This window comes from Mytilus trossulus, unplaced genomic scaffold, assembly GCF_036588685.1.
Source record: "Mytilus trossulus isolate FHL-02 unplaced genomic scaffold, PNRI_Mtr1.1.1.hap1 h1tg000050l__unscaffolded, whole genome shotgun sequence".
NCBI classification, from domain to species: Eukaryota; Metazoa; Mollusca; class Bivalvia; order Mytilida; family Mytilidae; genus Mytilus; species Mytilus trossulus.
The window spans coordinates 2,292,850-2,306,214 of NW_026963292.1; positions in this window are offsets into that span (position 1 = coordinate 2,292,850).

Here is a 13,365-nt window from a genome sequence, read left to right on the forward strand (position 1 = left end):
ATTTATTATAAAAAATATATCTTGTTTGTTTGTAGACTGGTCTGTGTCTTTTTTTTTATATATATTATGTAATTCTTATAAATACCTCTGTGCAACAAAGAGTGCGGCCGTAAGTATTCTTCACTTGACTTGTTTTTTGCATAAATTGTATATAAAACTACAATTTTTAAAACAATATTTTGGGTTCATTTTTGGTTTGATTTTAAGAAATTTGGTACCAGAATTCGCTTTATATTTAACCAAACTAAATAATTAAAGTGTAGTGTATGTGTTCACATCAAGAGAAAACAAAAACACCTGAAGACAAAACTCTCACAAAATAAACAAATATACTTTTGACAATTTAAGCCCTTGTTGATAAAAATCCAACCATAAATGCTCTGAAAATATATTTTTGAAAAAAGTGTTTTTATATGAAATAAATATACCAGAATGTAAACAAGCGAGATGGAACGAATTACTGTTTTGCACCTTTCTGTCAACTAAGTAAGTCTAAATTCTGTTACAATTTAATGTATTTCTCTCTATATATTTTTATATACAACTCGTCTAAACATCAACCCAACAATGTTAGATCTGTAAATTTGCTTTCGCAAATTTTTGGTTCTTCCCTCGCCGGGATTCGAACCCATGCTACTGTGATATTGTGACACCAAATCGCCTGCACTGCAACCGTCCCGCTAGACCACACGACCAACTCGGCTTTACAATAATAGAGCTTTCGCTGGCCGTGTGTTACCTTTCGTCAGTTTTAATCTAGCGGCGCACTACAGTACATGATATGTAAGGCATGAAGATGTTATTGTTACAGATCAGCTAAATTATCTATAGTAAAGGATCCTTCAAATTAATGTAAGATACAGTCACAGAAAATAAATTTACATAATTCATTTTGACCTAGTCCTCGGAAATATGGGGGATCGAAAATAAAAATAATGCTGAAAAAAAATACATTTATAGTTCTGTAAGCGCAGTTTGGGAAGCAATCATCTACGCCAAATTTTATGGTGTATAGGGAACTTCCCCTTGAACTACAGGTCAAGTTAACAATGGTATGTTTTGGCACAAGCTAGCAACAAATGATAAAAAAAAAATATCGGGTAAACTGTACAAGTTACTTTGGTACATGCATAAGCATGAAGGTTATAATTTCTAATGGTTAAACTATGTAAATTATGTGTGAAATGACTGTGGCTTGTATGAACTATATAATATTCCGGAACAATTTGATTTTACTTACATTAGAATTAATGTAAGGCAGCGTCTCCAGGACCAGTTTATTCAACAAATGGTTATCTGATATACACAACTGAAGTTCATACCCCATATTATTTTTAAAATATAAAGTACTAGGCATGTTTAAATATTGTAATAGTAATGTGCTGTTTAAGCTGTCAATTGTTATTCAAAAGGTAGAAAAGATGCTTGTCGAATTTTAAACTGTAATAAACAAAGTATAAAAAAGAAGATATCATACTATGATTGCCAATGAGACAACTATCCACAAAAGACCAAAATGACACAGACATTAACAACTATAGGTCACCATACGGCCTTCAACAATGAGCAAACCCATACCGCATAGTCAGCTATAAAAGGCCCCGATAAGACAATGTAAAACAATTCAAACGAGAAAACTAACGGCCTCATTTATGTAAAAATAAAAGAACGAAAACCAAATATGAAACACATATAAACAAACGGCAACCACTGAATTAGAAGCTCCTTACTTGGGACAGGCACATACATAAATAATGTGGCGGAGTTAAACATGTTAGCAGGATTCCAACCCTCCCCTAACCTGGGACAGTGGTATAACAGTACAATATAAGAACGAACTATAAAAATCAGTTGAAAAAGACTTAAAAATTGTGCATAATAATTATGCTGCTGTTACATGTACACAGTCTTCTACGGCTGAGTTTTCTTTAGTAAACTAGTAACTATATAAAACTATAAACTTAACTAAATAAAATATACGAGTAAACTAAAGATGTATTTTAGATCTCGTCTTACTGATTATTTTTGCTACTACAAGGGTCTATCTATCTGTTAAAGTTTTCAAGATAATAGGCAAAAGCATTAATTTTGAACTGACGATTATATTCTATATTTACTTATTTATATAGCATGTCTTCCTAATCATCTCACTTATTTCAGTTTCCAATGGTAAAAAAAACCATGTTTATAAACAAATACACGTGAAGATACACGTGGATAAGGTATCAGATGTTGCATAACAGGAATAAAAACATAATAATATTAATTATGTTTGGGTTGGGAATTATGAGGATTTAGCACATTCTTTCTAGAGGTTATTTTATTTATACTTTTATTACATTATACACTGTATTGAGATTGTGAGATAATCCGCCTTGTTTAAATGTCAATAACATTTACAGGAAAAATAATTCTATATATAAAAAAGAAGATGTGGTATGATTGACAATGAGACAACTGTCCACAAGAGACCAAAATGACGCAGAAATTAACAACTTTATCTTTAATCCTAAATTATTCTTTATAATTAGTATTTCTTTTAGGCTGCATTTGATGCTGTCTTCTATCATATGCTAACAGCTGTATATTGGAGGAGTCATTTTATTCTTCGTATTGATTGTTTGGTTGCATATTTTAACTTCAGAATAAAACAAAATAGATACAGACCTAATTGGACCGACATGTACGGGTTGCTGCCATTAAACATGTCTACCATACAATTGCTTACCGACAGTGATTGTTTATATGTTTTAGCTGTAAAATTCGATCGTCGGATGTATCTTTGAAAGTGATATTTCATTTTGTCTTTTTTCGAGCATATCAAAGTCATATTTCAAATTGCGATAACAGATATGTTAACGATAAAGAGACTGATGTTTTGTAATGGAGCCAGCTTTAGAAATTAAATACAATATGTATGCCACCGCCGCTTTAATTAAGTTTTACCGTTGTCCGTCCCGTCTACGGTGACTCTACCCTCACAGACGTACTCAAAACGGGGTTTCGGTCTCTATCGTTAGTTTGCCTCGTCAAATGATATAAAACTCAAATACACAATTCGTATTATTACAAAACACTGATCAAGTTCGAAATTGGTAGATGTCATTTTTTCCGGTATATGAATTTATCGTTTGCGGATTTTGTTGTTGTTAATTTTGCCTAGCTTAATGTTGTGAAACTTATCAACAATGCTTATATAATTATTATCACAAAACACAGATCAAGATCGAAACTGGGTGACTTCACTTTTACCATTTATGAGTTATGTCCCTTTTAAAGTATACAATTGCTGAATGTTTCGTTTCCGTTTTCTAACTTAAGTGTGCATCAATCAAATGTTATAAAATTAATACACAATGCTTATTACCACAAAACACGGACCAAGTATGAAATTGAGTGACATTACTTTTACCGTTCTAGAGTTATGATCGCTCACAAATGAAAAAAAAAATGTTTAATTTTCGTTTCTTTTTTTCTAATTTAAGTTTGACTCGAACAACTGTTATCAAACTGAAACATACTACTTATTATTACGTGTTATACTATGTTATGACCCTTACTAACTGTGTACTCAAGCCAAAGGGACATCGTCTGTGTCCAATGGACATATTCTCCATTTATGTTCTGCTTATCATTAAAAATGTATAGATATACTCATATTTATGTAAAATAGATATAGGAAGATGTGGTGTTAGTGCCAATGAGACAACTCTCCATCCAATAACAATTTTAAAAAAAGTAAACCATTAAAGGTCAATGTACATGTACGGCATTCAACACGGAGCCTTGGCTCACACCGAACAACAAGCTATAAATGCCCCCAAAAATACTAGTGTTAAACCATTTAAACGGGAAAACCAACGGTATAATCCATATAAAAAAACGAGAAACAAGAAACACGTTTTAATCGGCGTTTTGCATTTGCGCCGATTTTTTCTTTCATTTGCGCCGATTTTTTCTTTGATTTGCGCCGATTTTTTTTTCATTTGCGCCGATTTTTTTTACAGGTAAATTACAGGTGAAATGATATAAGAAGATGTGGTATGAATGCCAATGAGACAACTCTCCATCCCAGTAATGTTATTTTCATTTATCATTAAAGACCTCTTCCGTTAGCCAGTTGTACATATGTTATGAATTGTCAATCATAACATGTATATAACTGTTGTCTCCTGTTTTAAATCAAGAAGTAAAAACCTAAGATAAAAGCACTTTGTGTATACTAAAATGACGAATTGAAAATCCATAAAAACGGAATACATTCAAATCATACATCTGTTTTTGCCGAGTATGCAACACATCTAATATATTCCTTTCTTATGATTTCGTCTCTTCTATATTTCGTGTAATTGTCGATAAAGAAGGCCATCTTTTCTTTGTCTGGCATACGTACTGGTGGGGGCATTTCTAGAGTTCGCATTTTCTCACAAGGGAGCTATTAAACCAAGAGTTCCACATGGTGAAGTTGAAATCATCCCGTCGTTAATTTTATGGACGCCATCACGAATTGGTTGACCGTTATTTATGGAACGCCACGACTGCCTTATGTTAATAATCAGCATTATACGCAGTGTTCACAGCATTATATGAAGTGCTCACAACATTATATGAAGTGATCACAGCATTATATGTAGTGCTCACAACATTATATGAAGTGATCACAGCATTATATGCAGTGCTCACAGCATTATATGCAGTGTTCGCAACATTATATGAAGTGCTCACAACATTATGTTAAGTGCTCACAACATTATATTAAGTGCTCACAACATTATATTAAGTGCTCACAACATTATATTAAGTGTTCACAACATTATACGTTTTTTGTTGTATGATGAGATTGATGTATGGTGAGATTTATGAATGATGAGATCATTCGGTAAACTTCGTTTTTTAGCGGAAATTACCGAATCCATAATTGGTAAATTACGGTAATGCCCAGCAAACAAATTTAAAAAGTTATTAAAATCATGTTATCATAAGGTAGCATACAATATTTAAATATTTAATATATTCTTTTATCACATATCATTTATTTATTTTTTACGTCATACTTAATTTTGTCATATCTATTTTTAAAAGATAATTATGTTTATTGGTTGGTTTTTTTTTGGTTTTTTTTTTAACTACTTATGTTAATATATTTTTTTTTATGATGTGTAATATCCGGATAATTTTAAACATTTTTAACATTTTATTATGTTTTTATTTTGTATTTGTTAAATAGATATATATTTGTATATATACATGTAGTGTCTCATAAGCCTTTCTAGGCTGGGTATTTGTCTTATTTTATTATTGTGCAATGTATATTATATAAACTGTATAAACAATCTGTAGACAAGTATGTGACACTTTAATAAAATAAATTATTATTATTATTATTATCTTTTTTTTAAAACTGATTGAAATAAGTAAGGAAAAGATGAAACTGAGAGGTGAATGATTGAAGTAGTTCTGTTCGTCGTAAGAAATACGAATGGCAAAATGTAAGTTAAATAATAAAAAGTTTATTTAATGAAATATCGTAGGAAAATTTGTATGATATATTCTCGAGTTCATTTCCTACTGAAGAAATTTAGCCAGTTTTAAAAAGCTTAATTGCCTTTTAAATAAAACAGTCAGCTTTCTATAACACATAGGTGCCATATTACGCTAGCTTACATATGTCATGATAAAGTCATTTTTGGCATCAATTTTCAGAATTTGGCATTTTTACATGAATAAGTATCAAACAGATATGGAAAATGCAGTTTAAAGCATTTCACTGTAGGTGTTAAACATAACTTTACATCAATTATTCCATTTTTTTACAAGCTTTTTAGCACGGCAAGTACTAAGATTGTCTTCTAAATATGATCAGCAGTCTTATATAGAAATTTAAACTTTCATTGAAAAATTTACCCTTTCGAGACCCTGTTTAACATTTTCATTTAAAGTTATCATCTCTTATGAAAATTGAGTTTGTGGGGATGAATAAAACGTTTACTACGTTTGTTCGTCAGTTTGCACGGTACATATATATATAAAAGTGGTATGCTTGCCAATGAAACAACTTTCCACAAGAGACAAAATGACATCACAGAAATTTTAAACAGCTAAACGGCCACAGTACGACCTTCAACAATGAGGAAAGCCCATACCGGATAGTCAGCTATAGAAGGCCCCAAAATGATAAACGAAAAATATTCCTAATTTATGTACAAACAAACGATCGAAAAACTAACATGTATATATCACATTAATAAACAAACGTCAACCACTGAAATAAAGGCTCCTCCTGACTTGGGACGGCCACATATATGCAAAATGTGGCGGGTTTTAACATGTTAGCGGGATGTTGGTATCCTCCCTCTAACCTGGGACAGTGGCGTAACAGAACAACATAAGAACGAACTATGAAAATCAGTTGTAAAAGGCTTGTTAGTTTTCTCGTTTGAATTGTTTTACATGGTCGTATCGGGGCCTTTTATAGCTGACTATGCGGTATGGGCTTTGCTCATTGTTGAAGGCCGTACGGTGACCTATAGTTGTTAATGTTTGTGTCATTTTGGTATTTTGTGGATAGTTGTCTCATTGGCAATCATACCACATCTTCTTTTTTATATCAACTCATTAGATGGGTACAAATATAAATACATATGATCTAACAAGAAAATAGAGTGAACGTGCATGTGGGCGGGTACTTGTATATCCAAACAATAAAAAGACACTATAAGTACTGATCTGAGAGTATATATAACTAATATAGTACCATGCTGTTGATTAAAAATAACATCAATCCAGACCCTTTTGTTTTCCACATAATTAATATTGCCAATAATTAAGAAGTTCCGGGTCGAATCGATACCAATAATATATTCACCTGTTAACTATTACATTATCTGCATGTACGTTCCGCATCTGACAGGAGTACCACGAAACGCTGTATTTAAGATTTTGCTATATACACGGGTCGTAATCACAGGGTTGAAACTACTTAATTCAATCATTGTCACATTGTTCCCGATTGTAGTACTTTAATCAGTATGACTTTCTAAGATGGCAATACGAATAATAAAAATCTGGACTTAAAATAAGGCGTATAGGTACAGCATGTACAGTTTTCAATTTGTTAGACGTAAAACAGCGAATCAAAGATTCAATTTTATTCATAACTCATAAAGGACAAAACTGTTGATTAAAAATACTCCTTTCCAGAGACTTTTGTTTTCCAAACAAAATCAATAATACCAATATTAAATTGACAAGTTCCAGGTCGACGGGTTCAAACAGAAAGATGTTAAAAGCAGAGAAAACTTCATCTTATAATCGTCATGACTTTATCAGATGACAATACCAATACTAAAATAAGGCTTACGCATAGTTATATTCTTTAATTCAGTCACAGACCCGCGATATCACGGATGTGTTCTAGTAAATATATATACATATTAAGTTGTGAATATGGTGAAACTAATCCTCAAAATAAGTTCAAAATGCCCTGCATGGTGTGGAATAAACGTGGGTTAAATTGATCATACTTCTTAATTTACTTATTTCAATCCGTTTTAAATATTGTATACTGCCTTAATGATCACATATATAATAATAACTGTTTAAATTTGTTTGCTGGGCATTAATTTACCGTAATTTACCAATTATGTTTTCGGTAATTTCCGCTAAAAAACGAAGTTTACCGAATGATCTCATCATTCATAAATCTCATCATACATCAATCTCATCATACAACAAAAAACGTATAATGTTGTGAACACTTAATATAATGTTGTGAGCACTTAATATAGTGTTGTGAGCACTTAATATAATGTTGTGAGCACTTAATATAATGTTGTGAACACTGCATATAATGCATCACTTTATATAATGTTGTGAGCACAACATATAATGCTGTGAACACTGCGTATAATGCTGATTATTAACACAAGGCAGTCGTGGCGTTCCATAGTTATTGAATGTATACTTGTACGTTGTCTACGAATGTATGAAATTTGTCATTAGAAGGAGCGGAGCGTCATACAATGTCAAACGTGAAGCAGTCATCGATTTCATTTAGGGAAAGGAATGGTTACCCGAAACATTGGGATAGCCATTTACCAATTGGAATGTCACTTGATTTGTCTTTATACTCTGTGCTCGGCCAATGTAAAAGTATGAACTTACCTGTAACTTACCTGTAAATCCAATTAGGAAAAAAAATATAAAATCGGCGCAAATGAAAAAATGAAATCGGCGCAAATGAAAGAATGAAAATTTTCAGAATCGGCGCAAATGTCATACGCCCGTTTAAATACATAAACAAACGACAACTACTGTACATCAGATTCCTGACTTAGGACAGGTGCAAACATTTGCAGCAGGATTAAACGTTTAAATGGTACCAAACCTGAGTTCTCCTTTTTTCCTGAAACAATAGCATAACATCACAACTTGGAAAAACACACGATAAATATCAATTGGCAGGCTTAACTCAATCAAAAAAACGTAGAAGTACGATTAACTTGTGTCTAGTTTATTTCGTTCAGAACTGTAGTAACACATAGAATAAGGTTAAACTATAACGCTGGGAATATAACACTTTTTTACCATTCACCCGACTTATCACATTGTATATATTGCAGCCTTTAAAAAACATCAATTACTTTTTATTGCAGATTATAAATCGTATAAATAGTTGCGTTAGAAATCAAAAGTCATTGAGCATGCATTGTATGTCGACATAACAATAACTATTATAGTACTTAAATTATTTCCACCTTCTACATTATAAACCAACCAACCAGTACAGTACAATTAACACTAATTACATAATTATATTCAAACATATTCGTATTTAAATGTACATAAAGGTATTTTTACTTAATTGTTTCGCTATAGATTTCGCCTTTGTGTTTAGTCTGGTTTGTTTATCTTTTCGATTGGATCCGCATGGGTATGCTTTTGTTTTCCGCCATATTTCAAAACAATGTAAAAGTTAAATGGCAACGGAAAAGGTTCGTCCTTAAATCGTGTTAAACATTTGGGTTATAACCCATCACACCTTCGTACAAAGAATCTAGGAGGTACTTTTATGAAATGTAAATAATAGTTTCTATTGAAACTTTAATCGAATTACTTCGCATTATTTCATCAAAGAAAATGTTAATTTAAAGCCATACAAAGGTAAGTAAATTTTCTTCTTATTTCCATAATTTTTTGTAAATTATAAATATATAAACTATTATATCTTTGTTTCATCGTACATGTAGTCTTGTTTGTCAGCCCAAAAAGTAGCACGAGAATAAAAAAGCGTCATACCTACTGTCTGAATTTGTTTTATTGTTACGCTGCCGTCCCTAACGAATAACGAGAACACGTGTTCTTTATGTTATGATCTTTCTAATTTTAGTGCCAAATTAGAGTGTTTGCCTCATTTTCCACTGAACATGGTAAATGATAATGGGGATGGGGCATCTTGTTTTTTTTTGTTTTTTTTTTATTTTATGCGGTATGAAATTTTCATATTTGATTGCTAGTTCCTTAACGTCCGGTGGCAAAACCAAACGCGAGTCCCTCAAAACGAGTGTTATAGACTATCAGAAAAAAAAAAATTCTTTTGATATACATGAAATTCTGTGTCATTTGGTCTCTTGAAGTTGAGAAAAGTTGTCTCATTGGCAGTCGAACCACATCTACTTTGTTATATGAAAACCAATGTCCAAGCTAAATTTATAACATTACAAAATCTCCTTTCCCTAGCTATATCGACAGTTTCATATCTCTGCTTCCAACATAGAAGCGAAAATTTAATGGAATGGACATATACATTTGTTAACATGGGGATGATTCCTGAAAAGCAAGAAACTACTATAATTCATTATTTGGTTACAGCTGATGTATGATTTTTTACCTTTTTATAAGTATAACTTTAAAACTTAAAAAATAATTCTTATTTTACATTAGGCCTCACACGAGGCAATATGGAATAACTAACAATATGAACAAAAATAATGCACTAGTCTAAAGTAACATATCTTCATTTGACAAAATTACAATGTTGCAAAATTTGGATAAACCAACAAGAATAAATTATCTATAAAACTATTCTTGTGAAGTCTGTACATTTGCATGGTCGATTGACGGTTTTCTCTTGATAATGGTAATATATAAGTAAAGTTGTACTTATATTAAGTGCTTGCTTTGGTTTTTTTTGTGAAACATTTATGAAAGTGTTACAGATCAAATATAAACTTATTCATTTTTTCTCTATAATCATTAATTTATTCGTTTAATTTATTCCATATGAAATTATAATTACAAGTATGCGTAGATAAAAGTAAAGTGTTGCTATTAATAAAAGTATTTTCGAATTTAACTAGGCGTTTAGTATAATATTTGCCTCATAAAACTGTGTTCATGGAGTTTTAATTCGTGTACCATGGCATTACAGTTTATATAATCATAAATTAAACGACAAGAATGATCGATTACAAATTATATATGTCTTTGTAGTGATTTAAATCATCAGATATTATACAATTATTGTTTTAATAAGGTAATTTTCTGAGTTTTATTGACTTTCGAATATATATTAACCGAGTCAAATGAGCGAAATAAATATCTAATTTGAAATGTTTATAAAGCAACGAATTTTTGTGATCAAATCAGAAATTGTTATAATCCATATACGGCACTTTGTAGTTTATCTTTCATGTAGAAATAATGTATATATTAAGTAAATTCCGTGTACCAATGTGATAAAAATGCATGTTTGTAAAAGAATAACATTTATTTTTCATTATTATCAAATGACACACCAAATTATTCAAAAGTAGTATAGCACATTTCGCTATAATTGATGTAAGAAATACCATCGAGCCTTCAATCTGAAATTTAACGTCTGTGTTTAGTTTTCCGTAATAGCTAGTAACACACTCAGCTTTGTTATTATGGCACCCTCAACGGAGTTGGATTACATATTGTTATTGTTCGTTTCTTTTTTTTCTTTTTATTATTAGTATTAGTCCACGATAATATACTTGAGTATCACGTGACACCACCTTCCTACTTACGCGCGAGTCTAATTTTAAATTTAAAAGGATTCCCAAACTATGGTTAGAACTGAAACGTATTCTACGGAAGAGGAAAAAAAGGGGGGGGGGGGGTTTAGACATGCTGATTCCGACATGTATAATAGATATGCCATTTGACTTTTGTACATTCATAATTGTTGATGCTACTGTGACAATGTGCAGTACGGGGTGCCATCCTCCGCTATTGCTTGCAATAGCAAATCTAGTTACTAATGAGATTCTTCACTTGTGAATTAAAATGTCCTACAGGTTGCCTTCAGTTATACGCAAAATTTATACAATACGAGATTTAAATGTTCTTTTTCCACATCAGCCCTCGTTTGATTCCCCGACCCATATTAGCCATCGTCGAGTTGTGTCTCATGCTACCACTAGTTGTTGGATGATATCAGGGCCGATATATATGGAATATATTTCATTATAATCTATATCATTAAGAAGCATGTCAATTAAAGAGGTTACCCTGACAGAAGTTTTATTTTATACAATGCTATATATGTACGGTCTTTCCCTGTTAAAACAAATATTATATTATAATAAGTACCCTTTATTCTGTTGGAAACAAATATTGCAATGGTTGTTTTTTTTCAAGAGATAATAACCTTTTTGAATATTTCTTACATTTGGAACTTAAACGTTAATTTAAAAAAAAAGATATTCCATTGCAACATGTACAAAAATGTACCTCTTGGAATTGTAGTACACTCTGGAAAGGGGGTAGATTAACACACACCATAGGTTTTATGTTGATGTGACATAAACCTGGTTTCGTCCAAAATATAATATAAAGATTGTCCGATGTACGTTTAGCGATCAAAGACCCCGCCCGGCAATACCTACCTCATAGTATATAATATATATAAAAAAAAAAAGTAGAAGTTGGATGAATGCCTATATGACAATTCTCCACAGGGCGCACTACGTTTGCGCGCATTTGAGGATTAAAATATTTTACGTTTGCGCGCAGCTTTCGATTACATTTTCGCGCATTTAATTTACAGGTAATCTCAGGTAAAAATATCAATAAAAATTATATTAAGTTATAAATAACTATTTTTTTTTGTATTTTCATATTAATCAATTATTAATTTTTAAAATAGTTTGTTTATTAGTCAAATTATATACTGTTCATATTGAATTTTAAAAGCAAGTAAAAACTCCGTTATAGCTTAAGGTCAAGTAACAATATATGAATGGGCTATGTCACAGATTTCCTTAAAATTTTGCATACACCTTTGTCTTATTGAATTGTGTCTGAATATCGAAAAAAAATCTGCGGTTTTATCTCTTTTTCCCCTGCCTTATGAGACTTATACTAAAGGAAGGGGTACTGATACTTGTAAATAATTGAACAAATAAATAAGCATTATAATCTGTATTTTCCCTAAAAAATTACTGATCTAATACTTTCAAAATATGTGCCTTATGATAACATTAAGAATTGAAATGGGGAATGTGTCAAAGAGTTTAACTAAATTTGTTTTCGTTGTTTTTTTCGCTATTTTTTCTTCATAAATTCGGCCGTTAGTTTTCCCGTTTGAATTGCTTTACATTTGTCATTTCGGGCCTTTTATAGCTGACTATATGCGGTATGTGCTTTGCTCGTTGTTGAAGGCTGTACTGTGACCTATAGGTGTAAAATTCCTGTACTGTGTATGGTCTCTTGTGGAGAGTTGTCTCATCGGCAATCATACCACATCTTCTTATTATATTGTAATAGAACGTATTATATATATATAATAATTAATGATATATGAAAATAAGAAGTTGTGGTATGATTGCCAATGGGAAAACTCTTTCTATAGAAGATAGGCTTTCATGGACAAATCTAATTAATTCAACTATTTGTTTTGCGAATAAGACACTTCTGTGTCTAAGATGAATTAAGGAACTGAGTCTTGTCTTGTCTTAGGAAATATTTACATGGCGATCGGTTGTATTTGTACTTTCTATACTAACACTAGTACATACAGATCTGTACATGTAAGTAATTAGATAAGGTGTTAAATAGAACCTTACCATCCATTTAAAACTAATACAAACATAGCAAGAACAATCCAAAACTATTATTTAAGTAGATACATAACTATTGCGTAACATTATATCATCTTTCTTGAATATCACGAAATCTAAAGTTTTAAAAAAAGTGCGTAAAAATTCTAAAAATCAAAAAAAATGTTTTTATAGCGCTCTCTCGGACTTGAAATAGTGACCAATGTGTCCACAGTAACATAATACAACATTTTTGTAACTAATGGTCAAGTACATGTATTAGACAGATTACTTAACAAAA